The following is a 13,124-nucleotide window of genomic DNA, read 5'->3' on the forward strand; positions in this document are numbered from 1 at the left end:
TCTGACTTGCCTACTCAAAGAAAGTATGGCCATCTTTTACTTAATAGAAATACAGCAAACCAAATCTATGGCAGTATTAAAAATTCCACCTTAATAGAAATACAGCAAACCAAATCTATGGCAGTATTAAAAATTCTACCTTAAACAAAAATCAGAAAAATACAGACATGGACTCTAAGTCCATGTCTTAGATTGGACTTAGTATAAGGCATTTATTATATTCCTTAGATTTTACTGTTAAAAATGACGAATATCATATACACATATATTTTCCTGCAAACAAAATCCACAAAAGGTAGGAAGATGACATTTTTACTAAAAGGTTACAGATCTAATTTTCTGTTTATTAACTGGTTTAAAAACCTCAGAAAGATTTTACTCAAAACATCTATCTGTAAGAATAGTAATCTCTTTTACATACTAAGTATTCAGTATCTATTTGCCTCAAGCTACAACTTAATTGTAATTATCTTTACCATGTGTTTATAATTCAGGATGTTAATCTTACCCTATGAATGCTGGTCAACTGGAACCTCTGCAATTAGTCTCAATTTGAAAAGTTCCTAAGGAGAAATCACAAGCATATTGTTATATTTTACGCATCACAGGACTGCAAGATAATTCATCCACTGATATGGTTCTAAAATTTCCAACATATATAATAATTTTATGAAACATACAAAAGATAACTTACTTAAAAAGAAAGCATTAAAGAGATCACCTTCTGACTTCTCAAAGAAGAGGTTAACTATTACCCAGGGAGAGAAACAAATCACTGTCACAAACTACACATTTTACTTCATCACAACAGTAGCTTACAAGGCACAAAACATAAACGTTGAATTTGTGTTTTTTTTTTTTTTTTTTTTTTTTTTTTTTTGAGACGGAGTCTCGCTCTGTCGCCCAGGCTGGATGGAGTGCAGTGGCGCGACCTCGGCTCACTGCAAGCTCCGCCTCCCGGGTTCATGCCATTCTCCTGCCTCAGCCTCCTGAGTAGCTGGGACTACAGGCACCCACCACCACGCCCGGCTAATTTTTGGTACTTTTAGTAGAGACAGGGTTTCGCCATGTTAACCAGGATGGTCTTGATCTCCTGACCTCGTGATCCACCTGCCTCGGCCTCCCAAAGTGCACAATGAATTTTTAATGGAGAATAAGACAGCATTATATATGAGTACCACTGATTTTATAAATATAAGACAGAAAAACAAATTGAAAGTATCTATGCTTCTTAAAAGGGGAAACGCAGTGAAAGACTTAACATTTGGGATAGTTTTCTTCGTCCAGTTTTTAATTTTTGCTGACCTACTGGTTTTATACAATTATGCCATTATAAAATTCAATGGCACAATACTGAGATCTTTTTTTGCCACTTATATATCACAGGCTTTTTTGATACTGCTACGAAGTTTCTTTAAGAATCATTTTTGATGGAAGCATATAGTTCATGCATGGATATGTCTTAGTTTACGAAATCATTCCCCTACTAAATTTTCAATTTTCCTTTTTTTTAAATACTAATAATGTTGTAAACATCTCTGTACTCTTCATATGTTTTTTTTTTTGTTTTGTTTTGCATATACTTCCAAAATGAAGGAATTAGGTCAAAAGAGCATAAACATTTTAAGGCCTCTGATATACAGCATCAAATTATTTCTCAGAAAGGTTATACCAATTTTCTTTCCTGTCAACAATGTATGAGTAACACCTCACCAGATTTAGAAATCATTATTAAAAAAATTTGCTAATTCCTATGTGAAAAATGATCTTATTGCTGCTTTATTTGGCATTTCTTTGAGTTGAATTGAACATGTTTCAGCATACTTACTAATACATTTCATTCCTCTCTCCTATTTAACATTTGCCTAAACCAGAGGAATATTTTGCTGAGAAGATAAAAATGTAGAGCTCAATGACAGCTCTCTCGTAATGAAAATTTGTCATCTCAGGGTGAAGCCACTGCTGTCAAGTAAAGTAAATAACAAAATGTAGCTGAGTTTCTTTATTCAGCATAAAACCAAATCATTCAAACCAATTTTAGAAACTATAACTAAACTTATCACCTTTCTTCCTCCTTAGCAGAACACAAAAGTACCAAGTTGGAAGAATGAAATGTGAAATACTAAATGACAATGCTTCTTAGAATAGCATAAATAGTCCATATTAGGCAGGATAAAAAGAGGACAAAGATTGTTACAGCAATTCTGACCGACCCAGCTGCTGAGGCAGGCGGCCTGCGTCAGCACGTCCGCCAGCTTGCTATGCTAATGAGTGTTACACAACTAGCTGATCTACCCCTTCAAAAACATTCTCTCTCCAGAGGAAGGACACAAGACGTGTGTATTTTAACTTAAAAAGTCAATTCCAAGATAACCTAAAAATAAAAGGGTATTCTGGAAGATTTGGAGATAAGTATAACACTGATAATTCTCTTCTTTCTCAAATAAGAGCTTCCTCCTGAAAGGAAGGCTCCCAATGAAGGACATACAAGGCACGGCTCCCAAGTGACTGAGGATTAAGGAACAATACAGCAACAATCAGCTTTCTGATAGAAAAACAAAAGGCCCCAAAGGATCTTACTCTTGATGTTCTTGTTTCTTTCTGGTTAGGAGCGATGGTGGATTTGACAAAACAAACTTTTTTGTAGTGCACAAAGAACTACTATACAATTTTGGAATTTGAGCATGGCTTTCCATTTGGGCGTATTTGTTTTGTAGGGATAGTTAAATCTTAGGAAAGATCTAGCAAGATGTCAAGAATCTCTGGTCAAAGGACCTGAACTGGGTTAAAGGCATAGTCACTGGGACCTTTTTTGGCAGGAGAGCTATGGCAGAAATCACTGTAATATCATACTCATTCACCCTGCCTCAGGCAATTGTATAAGTTTAAGGCTTCAGACTACGTAAAATTAAAGCCTCCCATTTCATCAGTTTGAAAATCTCAAAATCATAAATAACAGATGGATTTAAAAAAAGAACATCCCACTGCATCATCTCTCCCATTCTGGATCAAGTGGAATCACCTCTATGAGCCATCCAGACCAGCACAGGCTGAATTTGTTGCTCCTTCATCTGTGTTCCAGGAAGTCATTTACTAATATTTCTTTTACAGTGTTTATTAATATATGTGAAGCTATTGCCTCCAATTCTTTGAGGGCTGGGGCAGTATCTCATTTATCGGTATCCCGGGGATGAAACCCAATGTCTCTTTCATGGGCTAGATTAAGGTCCTAGATCTTATAGCAGCTACCACGTATGGATTCATCAATGGGGCATTTAGATCTCTGGAAACTTAACTAGATTAAACAAAAATAGTACCTACTGAACCTTTCTCAAGGATGGTATTGAATGTGGTTGGAAGAAAATATCATGAGTCTATTTCCTTTGGGTCAGAAACTGGCAAAAGGAGGACCCAGAGGGCTCTTTTGCTACTCTTTTTCCATACAGTGCTTCACTACTCCACTTAAAAACACTGTGAACAAATATTTAATGAATACCAGTGTGAAGTGGCATCAAATCCTTAGCCTGTCCAGAGCCCAGAGTGATCAGTGATAAGCCCACTCCCCTTGCATCAGTCTTGTCTCTCTCTGTGCCATGAATATTTAGTAAATCACTGTTGAGTAAATGAAGGACAGCAGATCAGGTTTCACCACCCATTTAGGAACCAAGGGTACAGAGGAGAAGGCCTGGCTCTCAGAAAGCTCTGTGAACACCACTTGTGCACACACATGGTGGGTATGGAAGGGTGGCAAAGCAAATGACAGGGACAGAGACTCAGGCATTTCCAAGACCCCATGGCAGGGGCAGAAATTCAGAAGCAGAGACTAAGTCTTCATCCTTCAGTGAGAAAGGAGAAAAATTTATATTTGCCGACTTACTCACCAAATGGAACATTTCACAAATCTGAATGGAAAACTGCTGTCAATTCAGCCTGAGTGGCTGCATTATAATGACTGAGAGTCATTTTGAATCAGTGTTGGACCACTGGATAAATGCCAGAGCATTCCAAAATGACCTTAATATCTTATCAAATTATGATTTCACAATTATTCCCTTTTCCACAAGTTAACCTAAGTATAATGCAACAAGAATAATACTAGGACCAACGGAATTATCAAGGTATCATCCAAACAAGCATGCTGCACATCATACAATTCTGTGCCCACTTGTCCTGAATTCTGGAAGGCAAGGACCTTTCTAGTGTCCTGAGAGTCAACCACATATTAGGTGCTTCATAAATGTTATAATTCCACAATGCTGTGAGCTGTGATTGAGATGCCAATATTGCATGTCCTTAGATAGCTTTAGTCTCATAAAACCAATAACATCTCATAATGATCACTGTAAAGAATGCTACATCTGCTATAATATACTCTTAACCCAAAGACAAAATCAAATTGTTATGCATTGCAAATCAGCCTAGTGCTTGAGCTAATTTCTGACCACAAAACACAAAGGTTTAATGTTCAGTATTAAGTGACTATTAAACACAAAATATGTTTAAAACAAACACTGCTACCCTGTGTGTCCCCATAAACAAGCAGTTAGTCCTTCATGCTTCTTTAGCATTTAGGGAATACTGATAGTTCTATTATGCTTCCATTAAACTGAATCAACAATATCTGATTTGATGTCTTCCTGCTTCAGCCTTTGAGCTCTTGGAAGAATCAGGTGTGCAGGAAGAAGTAACACTAACAGTCTCAATAATTACTGTTGAATGGAAAGGGGTGATGGTAGGGGAAGGGTAACATTTACAGTGTACCTGGTGAAATAGGTATTAGCCGACTCTAAAGGTGAAAAAGTTGAGGTTCCGAGAAACAAACTTGCTCAAGCTCAGAAGCAGACCCAGCATTCACAACAGAGCTGACTAAGAGCCATCTGGTACACAGCCTCCCCAAGGAGCTATATAAAAAGGAGTTTTATATAGAATGTGACAGCTCTCTCCTTTTCTCAAAGTTACAATCTATCTTTTAGAACTAAAAGAGACAATTTAAGAATGAGATCTATTTTGTTTTCCTAGCTCATTGCTCAGTATTCCATCTAGGAAACAGAATCAACAAGTGCTTCCTCCATCCTGGCTGCCTATTAAATAATTAAAGTCGACATGATAGATAGCCAGAGCAAGGGTACATCCTGCTTGCACAGCCTCTTATGAAGAAACATTTACCAACAATTTAATAACAAGATGAATAACCCAAGTTTAATCTGCAGTTAAATAATAGTGTTTTACATGGCTTTTCTTCCAGACATATTGATTAAAATGTGGTTAAAATAAATCAAAACCATACTACCCATATATGACCTTCTTTTTGAAAGACTTTAAAAAGGAGTATCACATGTTTTCAATGTGTTACTTTGTTCGGCCTAGTTCTTATCCTAAAACTGATGAAAATGTGAGAGACTCGGAAGGGAAGGTAGCAGAATAGTTAAGATTGAGGTTTGACTTTGTTGTTTACCATCTGCTTGATCTTAGATAAGCTATCACTTTTCTCATCTGTAAAATAGGGATAATAACCATAATAATGGTTTCAACCTAATGGAGTTGTTTTAAGAATTAATTGAGGCAACTACAATTCAAATGCTTAGCACAGCAGCAGGTATAGTGTAAGCACTAAACATGGTTATTTATTAACACAGTAGTAGCTTTATCTAAAATTAATCCTTTAATGATTGCCTTTAAAGTATGATCCTATAAACAAATAGCAGATTGGATACTGGAGGTTTGGCTTTCCACCTAAGTTGTGATTTCCATGCCAGTTCTCACCATATATCACAAGACTCATTACTAGAAAGTGTCGTGAAATATCAATGTAACTGTTCTTAATCATTTACTATATGGCCCATAAGGAAGGCAAAGTGTTGTGAAATCTTTGATATACCTTGATGCCACATTTTTAAAAAGTTAACCTGTGCTGGTAACCTCTACTCTTTGATGCAATGTCTATCAAGATTTATGCTGCAGACAGGTCTGATATGACTGTCACCCAAGCAGAGGGTCATGACTTAAAATCTATAATCATGGTTGTACAATGATATAAATGAACTCAATGTCACAGAATTAAAAACAGTTAAAATACTTTAAAAAGTAAAAAGTACTTAAAATAGTTTAAAAAGTAAATTTTGTTACATATATATATCTCCACAAAAAAATCTATACTCATGTAAAACAGGAAAACTGTTCTTATTGCTTTAAAATGAACATAAATGGATTATGCAAATTAAATATACTGTCGGTCTCAATATACTAGAAAACATACCAACACAAAAAATATAATTTTAATGTGTTGAATTTGCTTTGTTCATAATTCATAGGTTACAATAAATACTAAATATTTAATTATCAATTTTGTTTGTTACCTTGAATTCCTCCATGCTGCCTGCCTGTTTTAAATACTTAAGGTTGACATGATAGATAGCCAGAGGAAGGGTACATCCTTCCTTGGGTGGGAGAGCATCCTGATTTGGGTGGGAGAGAGAATGTGATCCCCCAAATTTGTCTAGAAAAGGTTTACGTCTTCTTTACTAAATAGCAATATGGCCAGGCATGGTGGCTCATGCCTGTAATCCCAGCACGTTAGGAGGTCAAGATGGGAAGATACTTGAGCCCAGGAGTTTGAGACCAGCTTGGGCAACAGGCAAGATCCTGTCTCTACAACAAATTTAAAAATTAGCTGGGCATAGTGACACCTGCCTGTACTCCCAGCTACTCAGGGGGATGAAGCAGGAGGACTGCTTGAGTTTAGGAAGTCAAGGCTGCAGTGAGCCGAGACTGCACACCACTGAGCTCTAGCCTGGATGACAGAGTGAGATCAAGTCTCTGAAAGAAAAAAAAAAAAAAAAAAAGGATAAATCGCAATATATGACGTTAAGAAATTTAAAAAATCTTCTGGTAACTATTAAGGTAACTGAATATGGAAGATCTTTTTTTCCCTAAAATAACAATTGAAGCTCCCATGTTTACAAAATTCACTAATAATTTAATGGATATGCAAAGTGTTTGATCCTCTTGTTAATCTTTTGCTAAGAGGTCAATCCACCAGAAGGCATCAAGGACAGCAATAATAGGGTAGGTGAAGGCAGGGAGGAAAAGGAAAAGATAAAAAGGTGAGAGGATTGGTGGTGGTAATGCAGAGGGTGTGTGTGTGTGTGTGTGTGTGTGTGTGTGTGTGTGTGTGTTTTGGGAGGTGGTTATAAGACAGTAATAGCAATCCTTGGCCTTAGTGATAGCAGACACACTTACTGGGTGCCTATGTGAAATAAACAGATCAATCCATCCATCCATCCACGTATCCCTGAGACTTTCGTAATAAACCCATTTTTGCATGATTGCCTTGTTACTTCCACAGTCTCTGGATATGTGGGGTCGAACTGCTCACTAAAGCACAAGTGGATAAAGGCATATCAAATGAGACAAACATATTAAAAGATATACCAAATGAGACAGATATATTAAAAGCCATATCAAATGAGTTAATAATAGAGAAACAGCTGCTCTGCCTCTCCATAGAACTATATTGGTAGATGAGAGGAACGTAGTAATGTGATTAGCTGTTCAAATGAAGGAAAGTAACCATTACTGAGATATAGGGAAGGATCAACACTACAAGGCAGCATGACCTGATCAAATGAATACCCAACTAGGCGTTAGGAAACTCAAGTTCTACTCCTTGCTTTACATCTTACTGATGGTATAATGTTGGCTTTGTCACCTCACTTAACCTAATTTTCCTTACATGTAATGTCAGAGAGAGCAAATGATTGAGAGAGTCTCTACTTCCAGTTTCCCACAATGCAATGAGTTTATTAACTGTGGTTGGAGCTAGGGGATATCTAGTCTGAAAGACTCCTCTGGAGTGGTGAGGATTGAGAAGGGGTTTAAAAGTTAGAACACCAGGAAAAGCAATGGTGTATGTTTTCTTAGAAAGGGAGTACAGTGTCTACAATTGCCAACTCATAAATTGGTCTCACCGAAAAAGAGAGTAAAAATTGGTTATAGCAAGAAAAGGTCACCAAGCCAATATAATGGAAGTACTAATTTTTAAAATTTATTTATATGTTTATAAATAAGTAGGATAACAGGATGCTTCACCATGTGGCTTGCTATGGGCACTCTGCCTCACATATACACAAAAATGTGTGTGGGTGTATGTGTGTACATATATATGTGTGTGTGCGTGTGTGTGTGTGTGTGTGTATATATATATATATATATATTTTTTTTTTGAGACAGGGTCTCACTCTGCCATTTAGCTGAGTGCAGTGTTGTGGTCATGGCTCAATGCACCCCACCTTAGCTTCCCGAGTAGCTGGGACTACAGGTACATGCCACCACACCCAGCTATATTTTTATTTTTTTGTAGTCTCACAATGTTGCTCAGGCTGGTCTCAAACTCCTGGACACAAGTGATTGTCCCACCTTGGCCTCCCGAAGTGCTGGGTATACAGGCATGAGCCACCACACCCAGCAGGAAGTACTAATTTTAACTGAAGATAAAAAGGTATTAGGACCATGGAAGGTTTCTAATACTACCTTACCCCGTAAGCCTTGGGGTTCAGTCTTGGGCCTGTTGCTTCTCTACTCACACATATGCTATGCTCGGTGACATCCTGAGCATTATGCTTAAGGTTTCATCCACCATCTCTGTGTATATCATGAGCCCAGCTTCCTAACCCCAAGCTGCAGAATTGTCTCCCCAACATCTTCCTGGCTATATACCCAGATGTGTGGAAGCAACTCAAGCAGCATGTCCCAAACTGCATCGACTGTTTCCTCCCACACCTAGATATCATACCTGCCCTTCCTCGATCCCTGAATCTCAGGTTGATAGCAACATCAAGGGCTAAGGCACTGACTGCTATGGTTTGGATGTTTGTGTCCCCTTCAAAATTCATGTTGAAGCTTAATCCTCAGTGCAACAATATTAAGAGATGGAGCCTTTAAGAGGTGATTGGGCTATGAGGACTCTGCCCTCAAGGATGGGATTTAGTGCCTTATAAAAGGGCTTGAAGGGTAAGTTCTCTCATTCTATCCCTGTTGCTCTTCTACTCCTATACCATGTTCATGGTCCAGAAACCAAATCTGTAGTATCTTGATCTTGGACTTTCCAGCCTCCAGAGCTGAAAAGGAATACATTTACGTTACTTATAAATTACCCAGTTTTAGGTGTTTTGTTACAGCAGCACAAACAGACTAAGGCAGGCACCTAACCCAGAAACTTTCTCTTCTTCTATTCCCTCAAATCCAACGGCCTCTTAAACCAGTTCCTTCTACAATCTTGCTACCACTGTCTTGAGTGGGGCCCATGTCCTCTTTGGGCAGGACAACTCTGAAATCACCTCTTCTCTTGCCCTCCTTAGTCCCATTTCCATACTGCAGCCAGAGAGCTCTTTCTAAAACATGTCACCTCTTGACTTGCTGCTTTCTTATTATAAAGACAAAGCAATGTCTCAGGGAGGGTTGGGAGGCTTGCCACTGGGAAGTGAGGGGAAAGAGTGGTGATCTCCAGCTTCTCTTGCTTTATGTTTTATTGGCTCTTACTGTTTCCTCCCAGGAGTGCTAAGTTTGACCCCAAAATGTAGGGCAGATTGGATTATTAATTCTGTGATCACAGTGATCATGGATCACTTCAGAACAGTACAAACATGACAATAGGATGCTTCGCCCTGTGACTCACTGTGGACACTCACTCAGCCTCACAGTTAGCTATGGCCACCTCTTGCTTTATCATGCTGCCTGTCTCATGGATTCCAATCAGTTTGGAACCCTGCTGTGATGGCAAGGGATTTTCAAAGCCTCTGACTTTATTTCTATCTATACTTCAGTGGTGTCTATGCTTACAGATACTAGGCATTTTTACAGATTTTTTTTTTTTTTTTTTTTTTTTTTTTTTGAGATGGAGTCTCGCTCTGTCGCCCAGGCTGGAGTGCAGTGGTGCAATCTCGGCTCACTGCAAGCTCTGCCTCCCGGGTTCACGCCATTCTCCTGCCTCAGCTTCCCGAGTAGCTGGGACTACAGGCGCCCACCACAATGCCCAGCTAATTTTTTTTGTATTTTTAGTAGAGACGGGGTTTCACTGTCTTAGTCAGGATGGTCTCGATCTCCTGACCTCATGATCCGCCCGCCTCAGCCTCCCAAAGTGCTGGGATTACAGGCGTGAGCCACCGTGCCCGGCCCAGTTTTCTTGACTTACTGGTCAGCAGCAGTCACTGCTGTGAGAGTCAACCCTGCACATCTTAGAGCAATTGCCCTATTTGCTGATCTGTTGCCGTGTAAGTGTTCTGGAGCTGTTTTAGGTAAGTACAAATTTCCTAATTTCAACGTTCCCCAAGCCCTAGCAGGGGAACACACAACATAGGAAAAAACACATAAATAAAAATTAGGAAATTTTATTTATGTGTCTGCTGCTAACTGAGTACAGTATCATTTTGCTTCTCCACTCCTTGCACTAGTGAGAGTAAGAGGCAGGGGCTGGTTTTCCATGGCAGCAGTGTGGAAAATGAACACTGGACTGAGTCCCAGGCCTGCCTCCACCATTATCTGCATGGGCTTAAATCACTCACCAAATACAGGCCTCCATTTCCTCAGCTTTAAAATACAGACAATCATACTGGCTCAAGAATTGATATTAGTGGTAAAACAAATATCATGGAAGCACTCTGAAGTCACTGCAGTAGCAAACAAATGCAAAAGAGAACTCTTATAAAGAAAGCTAATGCTTTTACTAGCAAAGTGATTTAAAAAGAGGATGCTTTTGGCCTTGGGACAGTATCTTTGAAACAAAACAACCCAGGAAGTGAGCTTTATTTATGCCACTCCGGTTCCAGGGAAACAAAACAGCAAGTGTTGCAAAGACATTGACATTTCATCACATTTAGGTCCTATTGCGAAGTCAAAAAGAACTCTTCAAAAAAGGCATTGAGGCCCAGGGGTTCAGAAGAACTACGTGGCCCAAACACAGAACGTCAGTCATTTGTTTCACTGTGACAAAACAACAACCTCAGTAGAAAATTATTCTCCAAATCTGCCTTGCAATAATGGACGGATAATGGATCACTTAAGGTCTGTTAATTGGGGATTTGGAAAAAGACAAAAAGAGAATGCGCACAATCTCTAGCTCACTGTGCCAATGGAGTGCACATGCCTAACTGCCCAACCCAGAGAAGCTCTTTTAAAAGATTCCAGTCAGTCAACACTGCTTATCTGTTCCAGCTCCTATTTTCCATGGAAGAAGGTGTGGGGAATGAAACACTGGGCAAGCGCATTCAGAGAGAAACCAGTCTGTTTTGAAAAAGCAAGCTCTTGTGTCACGTATGATTCAGGTAAAATGTCCATTTTTACCTTGGTGTTAAATTAATGCTTCACATTTGTGACTTGGTTAATGGCTGCTGGTAGTCAAAATCACTGGTTGCCGTTTGCTCTTCAGCTGGAGAGGGAGAACGTCTGGTTTACATTTAGGGTAAATGCAGAGTGAGATGTCTTTTTTTCTGATATCACTCCCTGTAACACCAACTGGGTGTCCTAAAATTCAATCCTATTCTGACATTAACTACTCAGAGTTAGCCTCAGACTCCACAGGTTTAAAGGGCTCCATTCTACAAGACTGCGTTTGCTTCAAACTCAATCACAAGTCCCAGGAATCCAGACTACCTGTACTTCTGTTTGACTTGACTATAAATTTGGGGGTTCCCATAACGTTCTCTTCAAATTTGATAATTTACTAGAATAACTCACAGAACTCAGGAAAACACCTTACTCACCATTATTGATTTATTATAAAGGATACAACTCAGGAACGGCCAAATGGAAGAGATGCAAAAGGCAAGGTATTTGAGGGTAGTGGGAGGATGGAGCTTCTCTGCTCTTTCCAACCTCAGCACCCTCCCAGCACTTTCATGTGTTCACCAACCTGGAAGCTACCTGAACCCCATCGTTTAGGGGTTTTTATGAAAACTTCATTATGTAGGCATCATTGATTACATAACATTGGCTATTAGTGATTGAAAAATCTCCAGTCCCTCTCCCCTTTCCAGACGTTGATGGTGGGTGTAAAAGTTCCAGTGCTGGAATCACATGGTTGGATCCTCTGGTGACCAGCCCCCATCCTGAGGCTACCCAGGTGCCTACAATGAGTTACCACATTAAAACAAAACTTAGGTATGGTTAACAGGGGCTCACTATGAATAACAAAGGACACTCTTATCAGGAATGGGGCTCTGTGATGTGACATGGGGGCAAAGGCCAAATATGAATTTATTATACACATAACATGATGCTGTATAAGAAAAGTCTCATAAGGAGAGCGAATTCTTATTTCAGCTGGCTGTTGCAATTTCAAACAGTGCCAGATAGTTCACTTAAAAGGTCAAGCTTGCTTTCAAGGCCAAAACAAGGCAGTCGTTTAAGTCATTGATGCCCTGAATCAATGACTAATAAAGTTATTTCCTAAGGGACACCTTCTTGACATGACAGGTCACTTCACAACATGCTCCTGTAGTTCTCTATCCCTTCCTTTCATAACATTTATCACAAACCTATAAGTAATTGTTTGATTAAAGGTTTATTTCTCTCTGAGGTCTGGTCTATGTGTATCATGCTTATCATAGCATCCCAGGGCTTAGCTTGTAGAAGCTGCTAGTAAATATTAATTTAACAGATACAAGAGTTTTAATTAGACCTCCTTGCTTGGAAGCAAAAGCTGCAAAAGTATCTTACAATCTTCATACCTTCTTACCTTCAATTCACATCCCAAATTCTATGTGACATGCAAGGCTTCCTGAATCCTTTAGCAGAGACTAAAGACTCCATTTGAGCCTCATCAGCAGAGAAGACGAATTTAGCTCTGCCATGGCTTTCAGAATAAGTTGGTGCAGCTCTGGGCACTCTGAAGTGACAGACTAAGCTTCTTCTAAGATAACCCACAAATAACTAATATGAATCAAATAGAATGCCTACATTCCAAAAAATGGGACAGGTCATTCCTGCACATTAGGTTGGCTTCGGGCTTCATAACTCAGCAGGATTCTGCAGCTTCACTTGGTCTCAGCAAAGGGGAGAAACATGGGCACTCTGGAAACAATGGTTTTCCAGGAGACAAAAGATAGACTCCCCATCTGGAAGTCTGACAC

General features: G+C 39.2%; 1 protein-coding gene across 2 annotated transcripts in view; it reads right to left on the reverse strand.

Annotated features, from left to right (window-relative positions):
- The window catches only part of LOC103224467 (leucine rich repeat containing 8 VRAC subunit B), a 53,115-nt gene that overhangs the window by 10,429 nt on the left and 29,562 nt on the right, over window positions 1–13,124 (reverse strand). For both annotated transcript variants that reach the window (XM_007978029.3, XM_073008611.1), the window contains exon 2: window positions 509–563. The gene's annotated coding sequence lies outside the window, so the exon portion shown is untranslated. The remainder of the gene's footprint in view (window positions 1–508; window positions 564–13,124) is intronic.

The sequence above is a fragment of the Chlorocebus sabaeus genome, chromosome 20, assembly GCF_047675955.1.
Source record: "Chlorocebus sabaeus isolate Y175 chromosome 20, mChlSab1.0.hap1, whole genome shotgun sequence".
Taxonomy (NCBI): domain Eukaryota; kingdom Metazoa; phylum Chordata; class Mammalia; order Primates; family Cercopithecidae; genus Chlorocebus; species Chlorocebus sabaeus.